The 18,570-nt window shown below is 36.1% G+C and overlaps 1 non-coding gene across 1 annotated transcript; it reads right to left on the reverse strand.

Annotated features, from left to right (window-relative positions):
- Positions 1–15,676: 15,676 nt before the first annotated feature.
- On the reverse strand, positions 15,677–15,763 carry TRNAS-GGA (transfer RNA serine (anticodon GGA)). The gene has a single exon. It is a non-coding gene; the product is annotated as a tRNA-Ser (tRNA).
- Positions 15,764–18,570: the final 2,807 nt, after the last annotated feature.

Raw genomic sequence — 18,570 nt, forward strand, 5'->3', positions numbered from 1 at the left:
TTTTACAACGCTATGTGACTATGGGTGTTAGACACTGTAACTCTGTGGTTTTATTCTTCGCTGACAGCTGCTAAGATTTTGGCATTCCTGGCTATGTTTGTGTTTGTTGGCTTTATTGTTCACCTGTTCTCATTGTTTGTTGCACCCTCAGGTGGCGGCCACAGGGTGACATTGCTCTAGGCCTCTGTTCGTCAGTTATGTAGGTATGTTCTCTTTCTATGATTCAGTGTCTTTTCGCTTCTCATTCAATTGCTAACAATGTGGCCCCTTGTGGTCAGGGTTGCCAGTACTTCTGCTACCTGTCGCAGTTTTTCTATGGTGTTTTTCAAACCATTCCTTCCTGGTAAGCGAAATTTCTTTACAATAACCTTCTTCTCGTTTCTTCTCTGGACATCGTGGCTTCAACTCATTTACTAATCTTGTTACTGTCGATATTTGTAGGTCGAGACAATTCGCTGGACACCGGCTTCAGCTCCTCTGGCACTCCACTCGACCGGGTAGGGTCTTTCTGCTGTCTCACTCTCCGTCGACTGTTGTTTTCTTAGGTTTCAACTGTTGGTAGTTTGTTTGTCTGGCTGTAGGTTTCCATTACTATATTTCTAAGTCAAAAGTCCAAATCTGTAATTAAATTGAGGGTTTGTAACCCGAGAATGTTTCCAGGGTTTGTTCCTGGGTACTCGGCCTTTGCGCTGTTACTATCTGGTTGACTTAAACTTAATAATACACTCAGGGTTCTGTGACCATTCCTTTGCTCACCTTGTATTGGAATCTCAATGTAATCATTTTTTTTGAGTGGTTGCTTAGTTTGTTTGTTACATGGCTGTAGACTTAGCAATGAATTTTCCTTTTTACTCTTATGAAAAGAACGACAATCTTGTTTTATGAAATGGTGTGTTCATTACCTGGTCATGCATGTAGTCTTGGCATTCCCAGACTCTGAACTTTATGTTTTGAAACCCTTCATTCCAGTCGCTCAAACTTCTTGTCTTTGCTCGGTATTATGGTATGTCATGGTATTGATTCAACATACAAATGTTTTCTCTTGCACTCTGGAATGTAATCAATGTTTTGTTTTGAATTGCACTCAACGAATTCAGCTAGGAATAGGAAAAAGAATTAGTTGTACATGGAAATCGGATTACTATAGAATAATATTTATTTAATTTTTTATTGCTCTTCTGTTATGGTGGGAATCAACCCTTACAATGATTTTCCTATGTTCTTTTATACGACTTGCTAAACAATTTTAGAAAATTGTTCACATTTACATATAGTTATTCTAGAAACTGTTAATTTTCTTGTATCTAATTCTAAAATTAATTAAAAAGGAAAAACAGAGTTTTGTTTTTTTTCCTGTAATTAAATAAAACAAAACCCCTCAATGAAAAGACAAAACAAAAACTGAAACTGATGAAATTTGGGAATAAAAACAAACAATTTAGGTACGATGACCTGTCAACCATCCAACCTGTAACTCGTAAGACAAACACCTGCCTTCTTGTTTACTCTGAGCTAGATGCTCCTGCATGAGGCTCCCAATGTAACGTAAGGTCATGGCTCCATTCCATGAGTTCCTCAACAGAATAGCCTGCTCGCTGTATCTGGGTCGCGTCTAGCCACGAACTGTCCTCAATGGGACGGTTCTTCCACTTGACGAGGTACCAAAGGTACTCTTTCCTGTGAGTGTGTTTGGCCACCTGTGTGTCGAGAATTCTCTCGATCTCAAGGGGTTGAACTGTACGCATTTGCCTCATCCAAGAACCATCTTCAACCTAGGTGTCCCATCCTGGCTGCGCTGCACTATTGTCTTCAGGACCGGCAGTAAATGGAAACAGATCTGCCACATTGAAAATGGGCGATATGTCTATCCCTGGTGGTAGTTGTATTTCATAAGAATTGGCAGATAATTTACGAATAATTTTGCAGGGGGCCAATCTTCTTGTATTTCAGCTTGTTATATTCACCTCTAGGAAAATGTTCTTTGCGTAAATGCGCAAGGACTTTGTCCCCTACATTAAACTGTACTTCCCGCCGCTTTAAATATACATGTTTTTTATATCTCTGGCTGCTGTCCCGAAATATCAATTTTACCTGCTCATGTGAGTCATTCATTGCCTTGGCGAAATCTTCCCCGTCAGCACTTATTATTTCTAATTTTCCTAGGTCTCGTAGCTCATGCACTCCGCAAGGATGCATGCAATACAAAATTTGAAAAGGACTGTAACCTGTTCTGTGATTCGGTGAATCATTATAATCAAATTCTGCCTTAGCAAGCACACAATACCACACTTGTAAGTTCTCTCCAACCAAACTTCGTAGCAGATTTCCCGACCTCCTATTCACCACCTCTGTTTACCATTAGTTTGTGGGTGATATGTGGAGGTGAAATTCAACTGAGTGTCAAATTTCTTCCATAGGGTGTGCCAAAAATTCCCTGTAAATTTTACATCCCTGTCCAAGATAATGGACCTCGATAAGCTGTGAAACCTGACGATCTCCTTGAAAAACAAGTGCGCTATGTGAGTGGCATCACTGGTTTTTCGGCAAGGAATAAAATGCACCTTTTTCAAAAATCGATCTACTACCACCATCACCGAGTCGAAGCCACGTTGCGTCCTTGGTAGACCCAAGACAAAATCCAAGCTAATTGAGTCCCACGGTATACTTGGAATAGGTGGTGGTGTGTAGATTCCTACATTTTGGTTGTGTCCCTTCGCCAATTGGGACACTTTACACCTAGTCACATATAGCAGCACGTCCCATCACATCTTTGGCCAGTGGTAAAACTGTCCTACCTGTTCTAATGTTTTTTCTAAGCCAAAATGTCTGGCTAGAACTCCACTGTGCTTCTCTTGAATGATATTCTTTCTCATCGAACAATTGGGAATGCATAATTACCCTCCTTTAAACAATAGTTTCTCCTGCAAATTATAGTCCAACCATGGACTATTGTTTCTCAGCAATGGACTCTGATAGGCTTCATAAGCCTCTTTGAAGTCCACATCAGTCTGATACAAGTATTTCAAATGCTCAAAGCCCAGCACTTGTATTGTACTCTCTTGCAAGAGCAACGCTCTTCTGCTCAATGCATCTACCACCTTTTTGGCCTGCCCGCTAATATGTTTCAACAAAAAAGTGAAACTCTGTAAATATTTGACCCACTTGGCATGCTTGTGATTCAGTTTATGCTGTTGCATCACATATTGCACGGCCGAATGATCAGAGAATAAAACAAACTCACTCCCTAGCAGATAGTGTCTCCAATGCTTCAGTGCTTGGACGACAACATAAAATTCTTTGTCATAAGATGAATATTTTTGCCTGCTCTCATTCAACTTCTCACTAAAAAATGCAACAGGTTTGTTTTCCTAACTAAGTACAGCTTCAATGGCCGTACCGCTTGCATCACAGTGAACCTAAAAAAGCTTGTTAAAATCTGGCAACCTGAAGATTGGTCTCTCTGTAATCTTCTTCTTCAGTAGCTGAAAGCTTTTTTTTGTTGCCTCAGTCCACCAGAAAGGCTAACTTTCCTTCTTTATAGTGTCTAACATAGGTGCGCAGATCTCACTAAAATTCCTTATAAATTTGCAATAAAACTTGCCAACCCGTGGAAACTACATACCTCAAACAGACGTTTTGGGGATGGCTGGTTAATGATTGCTGCAATCTTTTCTGGGTCCATCTTCAGCTCATTCTTTGCAATTACAAAACCTAGATAAACCAGTTCTCTTTGAAGAAAAGTACATTTTTTCAAATTTATTGGCATCTTATTCTATTGTAATTTCTCCAACACACTTCAAACATGTCGGAAGTGTTCCTCTTTAGTCCTGTTGAAAATCAATATATCATCAAGATACACTATCACAAACTTTTCGATGAACTCCTTCAACATTTCATTCACCAATCACATAAAGGTACTAGGGGCATTACTTAACTTGAATGGCATTACCAGCCACTCATAGAACCCTTCATTAGTCTGGAAGGCTGTCTTGCATTCATCCCCTTCCCTAATCCGAATCTAGTGGTAACTGCTCTTTAGATCGATCTTTGAGAAGTATGTTGCCCCGCTCAGACAGTCCATCATATCGTCCATTCTCGGCAGTGGAAACCTGTATCTGATGGTAATCTTGTTGATGGCCATCGAATCTGTGCACATTCACCATTCTCCTCCTTTCTTAGGAGCGAGAACCGTCAGAACTATGCAAGGGCTCAAAATCTCCCTTATCAGCCATTTATCCAGCAATTCCTACACCTACTTTCTGATCTCCTCATTATCTTTGGGGCTCATCTGATATGCTGCCTTGTTCAGTAGACTTGCTCCCGGTATAAAGTCAATATGATGATTGATACTCCTCTTAGGAGGCAGTTTATCTAGTAGATCATCCATGATGATATCACTGAACTCCTGCAACATCTCCCGAATTTCTGCTGGTAAATCTGAAATTTCAGTGTACAGTAGCACTGTCTTTGGCCTCCTTACTACAGCATAATTCACTTCGTTGTCTTCGATCTGCTTTAAGAATTCATTTCCTCCTACCAATAAAGATTTTACTCCACTTGTCTCTGTTGTCTATTCCTCCTTGATAGGCACAAGTTTGTGGTTAATCCCATCTTTGACAAACTTGTAAGAGTTTGTCTACCCACCATGCACTACCTTCCGATGATACTGCCATGGCCTTCTTAGTAGTATATGACATACTTCCATTGGCATATTATCACAAACAACCTTGTCCTTATACCTGCCAATTTGGAACTCTACTTCACACAGTTCGTCATCTAACAGCTGATGGCCTTTCTGCAACCACGACACCTTATAGGGAGTGGGATGCTTCAGCCACTTCAAACCCAACTTCTCTACCATCTCTATGGAAACCAGATTATCTGTGCTCCCACTATCGATAATAATCTTACAGCATTTTGAATGCGACTTGCAAACTATTTGGAACAATTCCTTCCTTTGAGTTTGTTCAGCTGTCTCTTTTGTTGGTTTCAACAACACTTTATTTATAACTAAGGCTTCCCCCATTTCTGCACATTTTCTGCTTCCTGGTGTAGTTGCCTCTGCTTGCTCTGGCTATGCAACATACGCTCCCCTATGAACTGCTTGTTCCGCTTCTGGACACTCAAAAGACCTGTGCCCCCACTTGTGGCACCTGTAGCACTGATAGTTAGCTCCCCTGCCTTAACCATTTCCTCTTCCTTACTGATATGGCCTTCCACCTCTAGCGTTGTTTGCTTTTTCTGCTATCCCAAAAGTTTTGGAACTACTGCCCTCTTCACTATTGCTCGCAGTTCGTCCTATACCATAAGACTTTCATCTTTATCTACCAGTTCCCCGTCCTCTTCTAGCATTTTGTTTTCTAGTAATTTTCTCCTCTGCCTTCATGGCACTCTGGTAGGCTTCCTCTATATTTTTCCAGGAAATAATGTTGGTTTCATCCAATATTTCCAATCTCAGACCATTTACATACCTTACTATTTTCTCCGGGGTGTCCTCCATGTAACCAGCTCTTAAATTTACCCAGTAGAATTCTTCAGTATACTCTCTCACTGTCATCCCTTTTTTCCTCAAATTCTACACTTGTCGATGTAGTGCAATTTGGTAGTCTTTAGGCAGAAATCTGCCTTTCAAATTGGCCACCATTCTTGGCCATTTCTTTATTGGAAACTTGTTCATCCTTCTTCTTTCTTCTTGGACACTATCCCACCACAAGGCCGCGTGTCCCTTCAGCTTTGTTGCAGTGAACTTAACTCTCTGATCTTCAGTAACCTCTTCACATTCAAAATATTTGTCCAATTCACTGATCCAGTCTAGCAGGACTTATGTGGACAAGATGCCATTGTAATTTCGAATCTCTTGCTTAGGCTTGCTACTAGCCAATATGACCGACCTAAACAATCTCATTTCGGACCCTTCTTCATCTGATCCATCTGTTGTAACTATGGCTTCTTCTTCACTGCCATCTCCTACCTCTGGATCCCTTCTCCTTCCTGCTTCAACTGCCTCCAAATAGGCAGTAAGGATCCTGATTTCCTCCTGCAACGTTTTCCTTGCTACTCTCTGAGCTCCTCTTCCACGTCCTTGCCTTCCAATTTCCATATCTCACGAAATCTTCAAAAACTTGGCTCTAATACCAAAAATTGGTGGCCCAGCCCTCTCGCTGACTTGGACAAGATGTTAAGTTTGATTGATTATAATTATTAACGCGCTGTTTGTTTATTTTCTCAATGGTACTTGGGGAGATGGGTCTGCATGTGACCGCATACTTCTGGCTAGTTGGAATAGCACACCTGTCCTTTCCTTGTTTTTCGTTCTCTTGCTGAATGTGTAACTCTAAACCCTACTTGGCTCAGTCATTATTTCGTTTGATGACGAGGTGGCTCTTGTGCGATTGTATGCTAGTTGCTTTTCTCCTAAGGGTTGTGATCTCATCCTTCTAGCTTGATGCTGGTTCTCCGGGTTGTAACTTGTTCTCTAGTAAGTTTCGGTTGCTCCATTACACTGCTCGAAGGGTTTTGTGCTTGTTTGATGTTCATTTGATAGCTCTCTGGTAGTTTTACAATGTTCTGTGACTGTGGGTGTTAGGCACTGTAACTCTGACGTTTTATTCTTCACTAACAGTTGCTAAGATTCTAGCATTCTTGGATATGTTTGTATTTGTTAGCTTTACTGTTCACCTAGTTTCATTGTTTGTTGCACCCTCAGGTGGCGGCCACGAGGTGACCTTGCTCTCGGCCTCAGTTCGTAGTTATGCAAGTATGTTCTCTTTCTATGATTCAGTGTCCTTTCGCTTCTCCTTCAGTTGCTAACAATGAAACCCCTTGTGGTCAGGGTTGCCTGTACTTCTGCTACCTGTCGTGGTTTATGCTATGGCGTTTTTCAAACCCTTCCTTCCTGGTAAGAAAAATTGCTTTATAGTAACCCTCTTCTCATTTCTTCTCTGGACATCGTGGCTTCAACTCGTTTACTAATCTTGTTACTGTCGATATTTGCGGGTGGAGACAATTCACTAGACACTGGCTTCAGCTCCTCTGGCACTCCACTGGACCAGGTAGGGTCTTTTTGCGGTCTTACTCTCTGTCGACTGTTGTTTTGTTAGGTTGCAACTGTTGGTAGTTTGTTTGTTTCATTGTAGGTTTCCATTGCTGTAGTTCTAAGTAAAAAATCCAACTCTGTAATTAAATTGAGGGTTTGTAACCTGAGTATGTTTCCAGGGTTTGTTCCTGGGTACTCGGCCTTCGCTTTGTTACTATCTGGTTGACTTAAACTTCATAATATACTCAAGGTTCTGTGACCATTCCCTTGCTTGCCCTATATTGGAATCTCAATGTAATAATTTTTTTTTGGTTGGTCACTCAGTTTGTTTGTTACATGGTTGTAGACTTAGCAATGAATTTTCCTTTTTACTCTTATGAAAAAGAACGACAGTCCTGTTTTATGAAATGGTGTATTTATTACCTGGTCATGCATGTAGTCTTGGCGCTCCTAGACTCTATACTTTATGTTTTGAAACCCTTTGTTTTGTGGCTTTTGCTTTCGTCTGGTTCTAAGTCTCTACTCCCGATACTCCTGGGTTCCAGTCGCTCAAACATCTTGTCTTTGCTCAGTCTTATGGTCTGTCAAGGTATTCATTCAACATACGGACGTTTTCTCTTACACTCTGGAATGTAATCAATGTTTTGTTTTGAATTGCACTCAACGAATTCTGTAAGGAACAGGAAAAAGAATTAGTTGTACATGGAAATCAGATTACTGTAGAATAATATTTCTTTAATGCTTTATTCCTCTTCTGTTATGGTGGGAATCAACCCTTACAATGATTTTCCTATTTTCTTATACAACTTGTTAAACAGTTTTAGAAAATTGTTCACAGTTACATATAGTGATTCCATAAACTGTCAATTTTCCTGTATCTAATTCTAAAATTAATTAAAAAAGAAAAACATAGTTTTGTTTTGTTTTGTTTTGTTTTTGTTTTTGTTTTGTTTTGTTTTGTTTTGTTTTGTTTTGTTGTTTTTGTTTTTGTTTTTGTTTTTGTTTTTTTTTTTTGTTTTTTTTTTTGTTTTTGTTTTTGTTTTTGTTTTTGTTTTGTTTTGTTTTGTTTTTTTTGTTTTTGTTTTTTTTTTTTTTGGTTTTGTTTTGTTTTGTTTTGTTTTGTTTGTTTGTTTGTTTGTTTGTTTGTTTTGTTTTTTTTTTGTTTTTTGTTTTTTTGTTTTGTTTTTTTGCTTTTGTTTTGTTTTTGTTTTTTTTGTTTTTTGCTTTTGTTTTTGTATTTTTTTTCTTTTTCTTTTTTTTTTTTATAAAACAAAACCCCTCAACGAAAAGACAAAACAAAGATTGAAACTGATGAAATTTTGGAATAAAAACAAACAATTTAGGTACAATGACCTGTCAACCATCCAACCTGTAACCCATAAGACGAACACATGCCTTCTTGTTTACTCTGAGTTGGATTCTCCTGCATCATTCTATATATTCGTTATGTTTAGTAAGACATTACGCAGGGGCAGACTGGATAATTCTATATAAATATTAAGAAATATTATATTGGGTATAAAAAAGATTAAAGGTATATATTTATATTAAATTTAATAAATGTAACTTGTAATGTTGTTCTTTAGTATTTATTTTTTATGTAAAAAAATTTGATAGTAATTACTAAATGTTTGAAAAAATTTATAAATCTAATAATGAAATATATTTGAATATTATTAAGAGAAGTAACGAAAGTAATTAATGGATTAAATAATTTTGTAGCAAATTAGAAATAGGTGTATAGATAATTTTGGATGAAAAATTAGTCCCAACTGCATAGTTTGTTACAAAAGTTAAGATCTTATTGAAATGTGTTTGTGCACATGTTATTCAATCTTTAACTTATGAGACCAAATAAGGAGGAAAAATTACAATGTCTAATATCATTATATTAGATAATGTATATACATGATATAAATAAAATAAATAATTTTAAAAAAGCTAATTATTGTAATAAACTATTTATTTGACAATAATTCAGTGACAAATAAATAATCTAAAGGGGAAATTTTATTTGGGAGAAATCAAATTGATATGAAGTATCTCATCTCATCTGAATTAGGTGGGAAATAATTCATATGTAATAAAATATCTAATATAAAAAATTAGTATATTAAAATAAAAAAATATACTTACTAAGTGTTAGTTCAAAAGATTCCTAATAATTATTTTCCTATTTTATATTTTTAAGTTATGATTAAAATTATGAAGACAAAAGAGAAAATTTTATAGATTATTTTTATATTTATCATGATTTAAAATTGAATTGTGAAAATATGTAATATAAGTAAGGTTTATTGGGCAAAATGATTGAACCAAGTCTATTCAATAATAAAAATCAGCAAGGAAAAAATATGAAGAAAATCAACAAGGGAAAAATTAGTGTGTTTTTGCTTTTGTTTTTTAAATCAAGTAGTTTACATGGTTAGTAAAAGACAGGAAAGTAATGACAACTATTTTTTTTGAAAATAAAATATTAATTATGGAAAAATCCATAAATTTGGAAAAAAAATATCAATAATTAATTTATGACACTTGGCCATTATAATATTTTTTTAACAATTTTTAATGATGAGAATTTTATTTTAAACCACATGAAATTAATCATTTACCAATCAAAAACTAGAAATTCAAATTTTAAAAATTCAAAAAATATTTTTCAACTTAAAAAAAATATGTTTAATATTTAATTTTACCAAAACTTTAATAAAATTTAAAAATAAATTCTGTAAATTTACAAATTAATTAAAAATAAAAGCATTTTGACCCAAATTAATTACAATATACTCTTGCAGCTATAACAATATAAATATTATTTAATTTTAAAAATTATATATATATATATATATGGGGTTATATAAGACTACATTATATTACGTAATACAACCATAACAACAACATTAACTAACATAAAATTTTCTTTGATATTTTATAAATATAAATGTACCATATATTTATACTCACAAATTTTATATATATATATATATATATGATGTAAAGTGTTTTTTTTGAAAACTTTACTCCTGTTTTTGTTTTCACTACGCTCTGTTTGATTTTATATCAAATGATTGGAATAATTTTAGCCATTGAATTAATTATGACATTTGTAATGTGATCAATTATATTTTCTTTGTGCCCATTTTATGGGTGAGTTATTCTCGAAAAAAGTTGTTGGTCTTGGCACAACTATCCTATCCCAACCAATTTTTGTTAAAATTTACTCTACTTCACACGCAATTTCTTCACTTCCAAATTGTTTAGAACACCCAGAGGTAGAGCCTACATGTACCTTACCTTTTGATGCTTCAGATATACACCTTCAATGACATATTAAATTTGTATTTTTTCTTGTCTTGCATGCCACCGTTGCGGCATTTTGGGGATTTGATGAAACCCTTATCCATTACTATAGATACAGGCTTCGACGATGATAATTCGTGTGTTACATGTCATCGCCAAGGTTTTATGTCTCAATAATCTTTTTAAAACTAAAAACTCTAACCCATCTTTAATCAATATTGATATTCCCTTTTGTTTCACCTTTTTCTTTTAGACAGGTTTCCTTCTGTAGATACCTAAAGACCTTCTTGTCCTCGCATAGACCCCAGTCATAAATAATATCAAGATTCTTATCTAGTTATAATTTACACCATAAAAGCTAGGGTTTACAATTTTTCTTTTACCAAAATTCTCACAATATTTATAAAAACATCCTTCCATGAGTTATTGAAAGTTACACAAATCATTGACCCCTCGCCAATTGATCTTGAGTAGCTTTATCAAGATTGGAAGCAAATTGTGCAAAAGCTTCTAACTCTGCAAATTGACCTAACTCTAATTTTAACTTTCCAGCTACCTTTTTCATAGATTTTATGAGTCGCAGATCCTACTCTAGAGACGGAAATACCTACATTAATAGCAGGTCAGATCCTAGCATTGAATAGATTAGCCGATGAAAATATTTGTCCATCGGTAATGGAAATTGCATTAGTGGGAATATAAGTTGAAATATCTCTAGCTTGAGTCTCAACTATTGGTAGAGCACTAACACTCCCCTCACCTAACTGGGAACTTAATTTAGTTGCTCTTTCCAAGAGACAGTCATGCAAATAGAAAACATTTCCTGGATAAGCTTCTCGGCCAGGTGGTCTTCTTAATAGAAGAGACATTTGTCGATAAGCTTGTGCCTGTTTGGAGGGATCATCATAAATGATTGATGTGTGTTGTTTTTTATATATGAAGTACTTAGCCAAAGTTGCTCCTGTATAAGGGGCGAGATATTGTAATGTAGCGGGAGAATCCATAGCTTCCGCTATCACAATGTTATATGCCATTGCGCCATGTTCTCGAAATGTATTAACAACGTGAGCCATGGAAGAATCTCTTTGACCAATTTCTACATAGACACAGATTACATTTTGACTCTTTTGATTAAGAATAGTATTTGTAGCTATTGTTGTCTTGTCGGTTTGTGTGCCCCCAATAATTAATTATCACTGACCATGTCTTATAGGAATCATAGAATCAATAGCAATAAGCCTCGTTTGAAGGGGTTCATATATTTTCATTAATATATAGTCTCATTCCTATCTATTCTTGCATCTTGATTTCTAGAGCTTTGGCTCCCATTGGTCAAGAACCGGACTACTAGTTATGAATCCAGTATCGAACCAATGGGAAGATACTTGGATCCGATCTAAGATCACTATATGCTCACTCCAGTTCTTATTGTTCTTGATGTTGGAACTGTCTCCCTTTCTCTATGGGCTATGAGTTCTAATATATAGGGTATATCTGCATTTATAGGAGCTCCAATTATCATGCTTATTTTCATCATTGGTTCAGTCCATGTGTGGCAAAGACGAACATTGGAATGGTCCTTAATTTTCGAGTGGGGGAGGGAAGTAAAAAATGACATAAAGCCAATGATGAATCCTATGAAGTTAACTTTACTCGATCAAAAAATTTTGAATCTAGATATTTCAACTACCATAAACGATCTATCAAAGAAATTGGGCCAGACTATCCAGTTTATGAATGCTCCTTTACAGTATTAATTGTGGTTTCATCAAATTCGCTTCATTGATAGATTCGCGATTCGACTCCGATCGTTACGGTCTAATACCAAGACCTGGACCTAGATGAGCTTACCTCATTATAACAGCAGGGATTGTGACCATGAAAAGGCTCCTTCTGTAGTGAGATTTATTATATGAACAAATGCTGGAACCAAAATGTGTAGTTCCCTGGAGCATGTACTATCACAGAGAAATGTTTGGTACAAATTATTATAGTACCGTTTGCAAAGTAGATAAGTTAATTCCCGTGGATGTCTATTTTCTACATTGCCCACCTAAACTAGAGGCTATTATAGATGCTATAACGAAACTTCGTGAAAGAAAATATAGTTTGATGGATATATGAGGCCCGAACTCCAACAAGGAAAGAATAAAATATTCACTGTAAATCATAGGGATCATCATATTGGATCTAGTATTCATACTAGAAACTACGGTCAAAAGTTATTACATCAATCTTATGAACCTCGGTTTGAATCTACTTTTGACATACCCTCTTCAACATTTGGATCTACTTCAACTCTGCAATTATAGATCTATCATTGGGATAATTGTCTCATTTTGATTCGGATGGAATAGGATGAATAGATTCTGACTAGTGCCGAATTATCAGTCCCACCATCAAATATTGATTTTTGAGTTCTCAATCCTACTTTTTTATATGTACAGAATATCGGGATTCAATTGGAACGGCTAGAGAGGGAAAATATGAGTAAAGAAGAGGGAGAGAATAGATTGATCCATCTATCGATTTTGATCACGGTGTCTCTGTATGTAGATATACATCTAGATAGAATAGATTTAGATAGATGGATATGGAGACGTGGATATTGACATCTTGTCAGGAACCAGATTTGAACTAGTGGCACGAAGATTTTTAGTACTCTACTCTACCAACTGAGCTATCCTGGCTCTTCCTTGTGGATCATCCTGGTACAGGTTTTTAACTTGTGTCAACTAAAAAAAAGTAAAAAGGTATTTTTACTAGTTTTTAGAATGATGTTTATTATTTTCAATCTGGAAGTCACTAATATGATAAAAATGGACTGCAATTGAATAATTTAAAAATGATCTAATCTATGTAGATCATATAACACAAAATCAATTGATCATATGATTAACTTATTAAGAGATCAACTCAACTTGTCATAAGATGGATGAAAAGATTCATGTTCTAATTTCTTCTCTCCATGAAAAAAAATAAATAAATAGCGAGGTAAAAGAATCGAGAAATTAGAATGGATTCAAACCAATGGAATTGGAGAAGATAGATCAGTCTGTTTGGGAACGAACCTAGGTGGGGATAGAGGGACTTGAACCCTCTCGGTCTATAAAGCCAAAGGATTTTCCTCCTACTGCAATTTGCATTGTTGTTGACATTGGAATGTAGAATTAGACTCTATCTTTATTCTCATCCAACCATTTATTCCAAAAAAGAATTCAATTCTCCAGCTAGAGTAGATAAGTTCATAATTGGATTACTTAATTTCAAATCAGTACTTTAACTCGAATCTGGCATCTATCTTATGAATAAAATGCTTGGAACGATTCAAGTTCTGATCGTGAGTTTTGTCTGATGTTATATAACATCTCTCTCCATTTTTGAGGTGTAAATAGATTGTTCTATAACTACAGTACTGAACCAAATGAGATTCATTCGTTAGAATAGCTTCCATTGAGTCTCTACACCTATCCCCTTCCTATCGTAGGAGAAGAAACATTGTCTTCGTGAACTGGATTTGGCTCAGGATTACCCATTCAAAATATCCCAGGGTTCCCTAGATTTGGAAGCTATCACTTGGTCGGTGTCCATACCAAGGCTAAATTCGATCAAGTCCGCAACATCTACCAATTCTGCCATATCCCCTTCTTGAAGAACAAGATCATACCTTGATCATATCCTATTATTTAATATCCATCATCATTACTCATTGGATATTTTCTCAATATTGGGTGGGAAAAATATCCTCCCCTACTCCCCTTCTCTTCCCTTCTCTCCCCATCTCTATCTCAACCCCAATCAAATATGGTTGGGAATCATTATATTATTTATCCATTTGAAATGCAATTTTATTATCCTCCCCTAGTCGATTTGGAAGAGTGAGTAAAATAATCGATATCAATTGACCCTTACTTCTCCTTTCTTTCCCTTGAAAGAATATACATTCAAACAATGTTCCGTTGTAATCATAATCTGGATTGCGTCATTGAATCTGATTCGCGCTGTAATTGTTAGGATTCCAAAGGAATCTATGGATCTCACCCCAATAAAATGGGGAGTGATATTCCATCAAGCCTGCTTATCTCAGAGGTTAGAGCATCGCACTTGTAATGCGATGGTCACTTGTTCAATCTCGATAGCTAGCTCTTTTCCATTCCTCTCATTTCCATAATCCACAAAGTTTTGTTAGGATCAAGATGGAATGGAGAATAATCTTGCGATCATTCGCCGGATCCGTCATGCCATGATCATTTACTCCCAACAAGGAATAGGATGAATGAAATGATTGGAGCTATTAGGATCAATAACAACTTGGAGAAAGATCTTCGTTTTCCATATAAAAGAATTCCAGTAGTACTCATATGGGTTATACTATTCTTTCTTCTTTCTAGCACTATTTGCTAATTGCATAAGGAGTTTCTATGTCTCGTTATCGGGGACCTCATTTAAAAATAATACGTCATCTGAAAAGTTTACGAGGTCTCAGTAGTAAAAGACCCAAAAACAGAAAGGATTCTATGAACCGGTCTTCTTCCAGGAAAATATCTCAATATCGTATCCGGCTAGAAGAAAAATAGAAATTGAGTTTTCATTACAGAATAATGAAGCGACAATTGTTGAAATATGTTCATATTGCTAGAAGATCCAAAGGCTCAATGGGTCAGGTCCTATTGCAATCACTTGAAATGCGTTTGGATAATATTCTTTTTCGATTGGGTATGGCTCCCACATTCCCAGAGCTAGATAATTAGTGAATCATGGACATATCTGGGTCAATGACCATATGGTAGATATACCAAGTTACACTTGAAAACCTCAAGATGTGATTAGTATAAGAGATCAACAAAGATTGAGAGCTATCGTTAAGAAGAATATAGATCTGTTCCAGAGGGATAAATTTCCAAATCATTTGACTTTTCATTCCTTACAATATAAAGGATTCATCAATCAAATAATAGATAGTAAATGGATCAATTTGAAGATTAATGAATTGTTGGTCATAGAGTATTATTCCCGTCAAGCTTGAATCGAGAATGAAATGAAAGAGAGGGGTGGGTCGGTTGCTGGGCATTTGGAAATTATGTTCTTCTTCCTTCTTTTTCCCTTCCTTGAAGGAGACATTTTATAATCCTTCCATACGTTACTTGTTATCTGCGATACTTTTTTTTATTGCTTCTTAAAATATCCTTGTCTTTTCCCATACCACGAACCATTGTTCGTTCTATTTTCTCTATTACAAATAGAGGAAGATTGATCCTGGAATTAGGAAATAGTCCTATTGGGATTCAATAGATTGGAAAAACAATGGATGAGAAGAAAATAGATAGTAGGGAAATGATACGGAAAGAGAGGGATTTGAACCCTCGGCAAGCAGAAGCCTACATAGCAGTTCCAATGCTACGCCTTCAACCACTCGGCCATCTTTCCTATGAGATCTCTTGGTTATAATTAAGAAAATGAGTCAATGGAAACTTCCTTACAAAACAAATTCTTTTTGTTCAGGTATGAACAATTCATTCTTTCCGAAATAAATAGATAATAAATAAGGTAATGATTCAATCCCCCCCTGGAAAGATGAAAGGACATTTTTTCCAACTTCCTCTTATTTTAGGAAATCCTCAATCATCCCGGTTAATTTGATGTATTTGGATCGCCTAATCAATAATTTAAGACAAATTAACTGATCCATTCCATATTATGATCATATATAGATCTGTAGTGATCATCTTATCATTTGTATAAGAACTAATTCTTTGGCAATGATCCTGTGTCATGATGACTATATTTTCCCGATATTCTTTTATCTCTATGGATAAAGCACATAATTTCTGGGTAGGCATTTCATCCTCATTATGCAATGCTCGATTGTTTAACTCTTTCCTTGTTCGGATCATAATTGAACTAGACTTCCCGAGTTTACCCAATCTATTATTCTTTTAATACAAGCTTTTTTCCATTATTATTCATATTACTAATGAACAATTATTCAGTTTATTCCCCATCTATTCCCATTTGAAAGAATAGATTGGAATAGATAGTATCATACGATGAGAAATGGACACCTGAGCCTTCTTTCTTTGTGGGAAACATGAGCCCTTTATCGGACTTGAATTGATGACTTACGCCTTACCATGGCGTTACTCTACCGCTGAGTTAAAAGGGCCCCCTCATCATATATGAATGAGTGAGTCTACTATGGTAGATGGATAACAAATTGGATATGGATGATCCATATATCTTTATAGATATCAAGTTAAGAGCATATATTATAGTAGCTCGTAGGGTAAGGATCGCTATACTGGAATCTTTGGGCTGAGTTGATAGGAAGCGAATGGAGACAAGTTATGCCTAAGAGAATTTGCTGAAATATATTTGTGAGTCCTTCCATCTCTTTTATGGATATATCATCATGTTAGGCCCATGGGATTGATAGAGAGGGTAGGGATGGATATACTGGGAAACTCCAGGTTGAGGTTATATAAAGCAAATGGAGACAAGTTATGCCTAGAGATGATGTTGAATCAGCCTTTTCCACAAGGGAGCTATAAGTAATGCAACTATGAATCTCATGGAGAGTTTGATCTTGGCTAAGGATGAATGCTGGCAGCATGCTTAAAACATGCAATTCAGATGGGAAGTGGTGTTTCCAGCGGCGAACGGGTGAGTAACGCGTAAGAACCTACCCTTTGGAGGGGAACAACAGCTGGAAACAGCTGCTAATACCCCATAGGCTGAGGAGCAAAATGAGGAGTCCACCCAAGGAGGGTCTCACATCTTATTAGTTAGTTGGTGAGGCAATGGCTTACCAAGGCGATGATCAGTAGCTGGTCCGAGAGGATGATCATCCACACTGGGACTGAGACATGGCCCAGACTCCTACGGGAGGCAGCAGCGGGGAATTTCTCCGAATCACGTGTGAAAATCAATTTGAAAGAAGGATATAATTTTTCTCTTTGTTTTCAAAATGGTCTTTTTTCCCTCTTATTTTTTGGATCAACTAGATATATTGAATATTTATGAAAATAAGTCATTGGTGATCGTATCAATACATGACCCAATAGCCCAACGAGAAGTGAGCAGTGGGATCAGAAGGAAGGAATTCATGAAGGTGAGTGGAAAAGTTTTTATCCAGCAACAGATAAGGTATCTGAATCTGGTATTGTAGGGTGGAGCGAGGATAGAAATTTTGTCACAAAAAAATGGAAAGAGTTATACAAAAATTGGATCAATGACAGTGACCCAAAAACTTGAAAAAGAAAAAAGTAGATACTTTTTATCAAAAACTTATAGTAGCTTGCCAAACAAAGGCTAAGAGAATAGAGAGAACATGAATAATTGGCATTACATCGACAATTGGATCATAAATCACATAAGCCTCAAGTAATTTTCCAAAAAAGGGATTATTTGAATGAATAAAGGCATCATCTAGAAAAATATTGAACATAACTGGCATTTTTATTCTCCAATAAAAATTGGGGGGTAAAGCTAGAAAAGTCTTTGATTGATCGAATCGACTGAAGCTCTTCGACAAGTTCGACAAGAATTGGGGTTGGACTTACGAATAATAACTTACCAAAGGGTTGAGAGACTCAACACAACTATCCCACTATTTTATCTCGAACAACTTGAAGCCAGACCTTCCTTCTTTTCACACTACTGCGAAAAAAAATTGGAGCCTATTCTGAGTGAATCCTGTCGAAAGTAGTATTTCCTATTGATTCGAATCATAACATATGGTCCCATAAAATCAGTAATATTTTACCTATCTTGATCAAGCAAATTTTACATGAACTTGAATCAGCATGCTTGATCCGATCTAGCACTAGTGTGTACGGAAAGCACTCAATATTGTTTGGAAGAACAAGGAGAACAAGATCGAGTTAATATTATATAAAGATGATATAGATCAAATTGTTATTCTTGCATGAAGGAGAATACCCTATGCAATCGTTAACTACTTTATAGAAATAAAGTGAAATCCTACCGGAACAAAATTTTTAACTAGCACTGCTATCCTCTCACCTAGCGAGCAAATATTTACCCCCATGGATGGAAATACTTGTTGATCTGGATCAATGAAAGAGTACAACTACATTTCCAAAATCCATGTTGTCTATTCGGAACAGGTTGACCCCTTCGCTCTCTCATGGTACAATCCTATTCCCGCTGAGCCCTCACTTTTCCATCGGTCCATAGAAACAAGATAAAAGACTGATGCCATTCATCAGTTCATC

The sequence above is a fragment of the Pinus tabuliformis genome, chromosome 5_1 (assembly GCF_031772625.1).
Source record: "Pinus tabuliformis cultivar Carrire ecotype Pingquan chromosome 5_1, CPIR1, whole genome shotgun sequence".
NCBI lineage: Eukaryota > Viridiplantae > Streptophyta > Pinopsida > Pinales > Pinaceae > Pinus > Pinus tabuliformis.